This window comes from Doryrhamphus excisus, chromosome 5 (genome assembly GCF_030265055.1).
Source record: "Doryrhamphus excisus isolate RoL2022-K1 chromosome 5, RoL_Dexc_1.0, whole genome shotgun sequence".
NCBI lineage: Eukaryota > Metazoa > Chordata > Actinopteri > Syngnathiformes > Syngnathidae > Doryrhamphus > Doryrhamphus excisus.
In genome coordinates, this window is record NC_080470.1 from 25,629,401 (window position 1) to 25,635,822 (window position 6,422).

Sequence of the window (6,422 nt, forward strand, 5' to 3'; positions counted from 1 at the left end):
GACGTGAGTCTGATGTAGCTCCTTAGTTCTCAGACTAAAAGCACCAGTTGCGACAGAATTTAGTTGAATATCACTGCTTTTTCCTGTGCAAAATCTGCAATAGTATTCAGCTGAAAAACTCTGCAAAAATCCTGCAACACTGTGAGCTCCCAGGTTGTCAGCCACTACACTGAATACTGTACCTTGAAGTGACTCACCTAACCGTGGGACATAAACACCGAGCTCTTCGAGAGTTTTTAGATCCTGCAGAAGAGGTTCAAAGATTTTATCATAACCATAGGTGTTCACATCATCAGTTTTGCACAGTACTGACAAGTAGATAGATGACAGTGAAGAATGAGAGCCCGGAGGCAAGTTAGCCAATACCCAATAAACAGCACAAAGCTTATGCTTCTTACGTGAGGTGCCAAGCGGGTTACAAGTTTCAAAGTCGTCAACATACAAATTTAAGGTGATCCTTGGCTTTTCTCCAGCAAAGAAACAATTTTCCTTAAATAGAGAGCCATCCCTTGAGGATCTGTACTGATATGACACACCAGAGTATGTGCCTTCCTGTCTTTGATGGCCCTCAACAACTTTAGTAATGATGTCTTCTCTACTTAACAGCTCCTGTAAAGACTTCAATATTGGGACATATTGGAAGCTGCGTTTGTTTTTAGTATCAAGAATGAATTCAACTGGCTCAACAACACCAAAGTTTTCCTTGTAATACTGCTTACGCAGATAGGCGGTACTTAGAGAGCCACCTTTTTGTATGGACCTTTGCACTGGATTACCAGAACAAATTGCATTGACAGTTTCTCTAATTGCAAGTTCATCAACAGAGAGGTTTTTCTGATGAAATATGTCTCTCACAGTGTCACAAGATAATGGAACAGGGGCAGAACAGATCAAATGATGGAGTTCCCCAAGAAATTCATCTACCGCTGAAGTTGGCACATGGACCAAATGTTCTAACTTCAACAAAGCAGCTGCAAATCTTTGCTCTATGACCTTCTGCAAGTCCTCTGCATGCGAATGACTGTTTGAAGGAATGGCAGTATCTGACTGCTCAACACACTCACTATTTTCCTCCGATTTATTCACAAATGATATCCTTGTAGTTATGACTACTTCTGGTTTAAAATCAACCAATGTGTGATGGCGGTGTTTTCGATTTTTGTGTGATTTAAAAGTACAATAAATGTTTGTCTTAAAATCACAGCCTAAAAACATACAAATGACCGTCTCGTTTCGTTTGAGATGGGCATTTATATGAGAAAAATAATCCTTCTCTGATGCAAAATCACTACAACTACAAATGTGACAACTGAATATTGCTTCTTTTTTGTGAGTGACACCTGTGGTGTGGATTTTACTTTGGTGGACAATTAAGGCATTCCACGTCTTAAATGTGCATGGACAATGCTGGTATGTACATGGATAGCGAGAACTACGCCCAAAATGTGGATGCCTTAACTTGTAGTGGTGCAAAAGCTTGGACCTACTTGCTACAGTTTCTGTGCACCCCTTACAACTCCACATTCCCTGCACCTAATCCTGTAACATACATCAAGTTCATCATTAGTCATATCATTCATCCACAATGTGCAAGCCAAATTGAAACAAAAAGGCTCACGGCAATACCATAATTCAAAACAAGATGGAAACCTGCTATCATGTCCAAATAAATTGATATGTTTTCAAACACAAGGACTAACACTAGCTTGTTTACACCAGCAGGATAACGCAAGTCTGTTTTTTCAAGTATAATCAAATGCGAAAAATACAAATAACATTTTCTATCAATAATAATAAACATTTTTAAATGTATCTGAAGGTAAATGAAAATGCAAATTTAGGGCTTAAAGTAATATGAGAGCACTTACTATAGAGCCTTCTGAATATGTATGATGTAGACGGTGAACCTGTGAAATAAAAAATAAATAAATAAATCACACACAATCATAAAGCAAAGGTGCTAGATGCAGACATTAACTTTGATTACACTTTCTAAACACAATGGCAAGTAAGGATAGGATTATCTAAAGCACACACACAAACAATCCTAAACATGCCCTAACTTTGTACTTTGTACTAGTTCTTATTTCCCACATTACATTCTCACTCCCAGCGCGTCAAAACCCTTCGGTGTCAGTTTCTGACTCCCAATCTAAAATCATGCATAATGAAGAGCGACGTCACTTTGATTGGCAGCTGACTGCTGGCGGTCGCCTGCAAACACCTAGCTCATTCAATCACTGAAATCCGTCTGTGTTTGCGGTGTTTTTGAATTTCGGATAATTTTTCATGTAAATACTGGATAAATAACACGGCTTGCTGTGTGGTTAATTGTACTAACAGACTGTCCAAACAGTCGGCGCTCCGTTTTTTCATCACTTCGTTAGTTAGTTACTAGTAAATAGCGAGCTAATCAATTAGCATCGGGCTAAAGCCCTCCAGCGAGCTGCCGCCGGCTGGTGGTGTCACTAGCTAACGTTCCCCAACTTGATGCAAATATCAAGGCTATACATACACACTAATAGCTAGCGTTAACATGCCGTTGTAATTGTTATATTTGCTGCGTTGCTGTTTGTGAACAGCGTTCTACTTAACTATCACCCAAATTACTAGAACAGAAACATATACATTTGAAGACCTTACTTTTTCGGTGACTGGTCCGTGGCTTGCTGCCGCAGAGTATGGCAATTTTTTCCACGAGCCAACTTTCGCGGGCTTAGTGATCTTCTTCTTGGTTATTTGCCATCCAAAGATCGGCGCATCAGCGCCAACTTCTGTTCCGGAGTGGTTAATGACATGTCCTGTCGATATTTGAATGTTTTCCATTTCCGGGTGGGACTAAACTCGATTACATTGACTTTGTTTTTTTAATTTGATCAAGTTCATTTTACATGAAAGAAACTAGCATGTTCAACATTATCCAAAAACAACTTAAGTCTGCTTGACTAAATCACGTTCCCAAGCAGAATATAATTCAATTGTGTTGCATATACAAACTTTACTTTTGTAAATTCAAAGACCCACTGTTTCTCTTTTTTTCAGTGTGTCTATGTGGATAGGTTCTTTGGACTGATGCATAATTCTTTTATCAAGGGGCATTTCAACAATTCTCATTTATTTAATAAAAACTATTTCAATAAAAATAAAATTGATTTAAAAAATAAAAATGATTAAAAAAAATGATTTCAATAAAGATAGAGATAATTTAAATAAAAATAATTTAAATAAAAATAATTCAAATAAAGATAATTTAAATAAAGATAATTTAAATAAAGATAAAATTGATTTAAAAAATAATTTAAAAAATAAAGATGATTCAATGCTGCTATACGACCTTAAAAATGTTGTTACAGGCCTAGAAAATGAGAAATACAATTCTGACTGCCGTAATTTCTGTAAAACACTTATGACTGTGTTAAATAACAATTTATTATTTGATGAAGATTATAAAAGAGATTTGAAAATGATTCTTGAGAGATTTTCAGTCGAACAGAATCTGCCATTAAAAATATTTAAGAATTTGAAAATATTTGATGAGTTTTTCATATTTTTGGCATTGAAAGAAAAGGAATTTTCTTTGAAAATCATGTTTGTTTTCTCATTAGAAAAAAATGGGAAAATGAACAGAATAGAGAAGAATATTTCACGGATCAATAATCGATTGAAAGAATGTTTTTCATTGAATCAGTTTGATGAAAATATTGAGGAAAGTAAAATGTGTAAAATTATTGAGGAGGATGAGATTGAGAAAATTGAGAATTTTGATACAAAAAATTATTTTTTGCCTGTGAATAGTGAAAATTCTCAATTGGATGAATTGGATGAATTGGATAAATTGGATCAATTGGATAAATTGGATGAATTGGATGAGGAGGAGGCTCTTTCACTGATTATCTGAAAAAATGAAAATAATTGATTGATTATCTGAGATTTTCAATTTACTTGATATTTGAAAAAATGAAAATATAATTGATTGATATTTGAAAATATGATGAAAAAAATGAATTTAAATTTATTAAAAATCTAATTTGAGCTTGCAGCAGAGTTCATATCAGAATTTTTCTTTACAATTTTCATACAATATTTATGATTTTCGATTTTTTTATATATCAGAATATGACAGATGGTACATTTCTCAAAATGATTGGGGTATTTCTCCATAAGAAATTCTTCGTTTTGTAAAAGGAAATTGTCGGTGAATTTATCGTTCTCTAACCAATTCAAATTGATCATTTCTTTTCGTGTGGTGTCATCCAATTTCTGTGTTGAAAAAATAAAATTTTCTAAATTTGTGAGGAATCGTTTCGTTTTTATTATATTTGGATTGGTGTCAATCAGAATTATCCTGTTTTTCAAATGTGATTCTCTGATTCGTATATTCAATGGTCGGAAATCATTGTTTAATTTTGATATCGTTTCTAGGGAGAAATTACCAATCATGTAACCTTTCACCAATAATGTTCGCATTATCAAACCGAAATTCATATTTTCTGATACTGGCATACCTTTTTTTGATTTTAAATTCAATATTTTTTCAAAAATTGTTTGTAAAATGGGTTGTTTAATTGAATAGGGGCTGCAGAATCGTTTCAAAAAATATATATATTTATAGGAAAAAAATATATATTTATATTTATGAAAAAAAAATATTATTAAGATGATCCATTTCAAAAAATTAAATATTATTTTTCATATTTATTTGAATATAATAAGAAAGATAATTCTAATTTATTCTTTTTGTTCATTTCCCTCATACGTATAATTCAATTTCAATTGTTTGTTCAAAACATCAACCAATTGATCGAAATTCTTTTTTGCAAAAGGTGAATCTACCAGAATATCAGGTAATCTCAAACGGATATCCTCTAAAATAGATTGACAATCTTTTGGTTTTACTGTATGTGCTTCTAGAAAGAATTGTAAAAATTTTATATCTTCTTTAAAATTATCATAATGTTCAATTATCATTAGAAAGAATGCTTTATAAACTAGATCTGGTTCTGATTCTTTCATTTTATTGCTCAGTTCATCCACTAAAGGAGTGTAATCAAAAACTTGGGGGATGTCCTCAATGACTCGGGCGATTCTGTCCATTGTCTCGTACAGCTTGTTTTCACTCTGATCACTGTCAATTGATGGTTCTGGTGATGAAACGGAGATTTTCTCTTTGTTTTCTTTATTTGAGACTGATTCACTTTTCATCACACTTTTTATAGAAGCAGGTTCATTTTCATTTTTATTTTGAAGTTTATTTTTATTTTCATTCTTATTCTGATAATCAGAAGAAGAGGATTTGCTCATATTTTGTTGCAACGCAGAAAATGCATTTTTGAAAGGGGATTTCTTCTTCTTTGTTTTCAGCCATTCCTCACATTTTTTAATGACATCCTCTGTTAGAAACTTGATTCTTAATGACCATTGCCATGGTTTTTTTAATTCATTTAATATTTTTGTTAATTCTGATGATTTATCAGATTCTACAATCTTTTCACCACAGTTCATCAATAAAAGTGATAGTGTTTCTACTTTTTCTTCGTCTTGAAAATCCATCAAGGAATTCAGACAGAAAGAAATTCCTTTGAAACCAATTACACTATTTGAATATAAAAATGAGACAAATTTAACTGTTCCTAGCATTCTGCCCTTTTTTGCCTCTTTTATTATATTTTCATCATCGATTGTGTCTTGTAAAGAAAGTCTTTCTTCTTTTGTATAAGATGAAAGATCTAATTGAGAGGCCCATTTTTCTTTTTTATTGAAAACTTCTTGGATCATTTTTATTATTTCACTGAAAAAGATGGTTTCTGTATCATGTCTCTTTTTTTCTTCATCTGATTTGAATGTTTTATGAAGATTGTAAAGAACGTGGGCGTATAATTTGCAAAATGCATCCTCTGCAATGGCTTTTTCAAAAAGAATCTTGGCTAATTGTATCATTTCACTGTCCTTTGCTACTTTTAGTTTTTTGATTTTCTCAATTATTCCATTTGCATTTGTCCATGCGATTCTGTTCAGTTCAAATCTGAAAAGACTGACAACATCCTCTCGTTTTTCTCTTCTGAAATGTGATGAAAATATTTTTTTCATCTACATTTATAGGAATTTCAGTTCGTTCTTTAATGCTAAGAATTTTATCAATTGTGTAAGAAACATCGTATTCTTTTCTGTTGACACTTTTTTGATTGACACTTTCTTTCAAATCATGAAGTGCATTTGAGAAATTGACTGATATATCAGATTGTTGCAGTTCATCATCGATGACTGTGAGCAGCCTTTTTGTGTAACTCTTTTTGTAAAGATCGTTCAAAACGAGGGAATCACCCTGTCTTGCAACAAATGCACAATGAAATTCCTCTCTTATTCGTTCAATAAAGAGTTTTGCGGGAAGGGAGTCAGTTGATTGTGGTGTAAATTGATAAATT

General features: G+C 32.9%; 1 long non-coding RNA gene across 1 annotated transcript; it reads right to left on the bottom strand.

Annotated features, from left to right (window-relative positions):
- Positions 1–1,077: 1,077 nt before the first annotated feature.
- On the bottom strand, positions 1,078–2,729 carry LOC131130142 (uncharacterized). The gene is made up of 3 exons (XR_009129961.1): positions 2,644–2,729; positions 1,869–1,907; positions 1,078–1,539 (listed from the first exon to the last, which is right to left on the bottom strand). It is a non-coding gene; the product is annotated as an uncharacterized LOC131130142 (long non-coding RNA).
- Between the last annotated feature and the right edge of the window lie 3,693 nt (positions 2,730–6,422).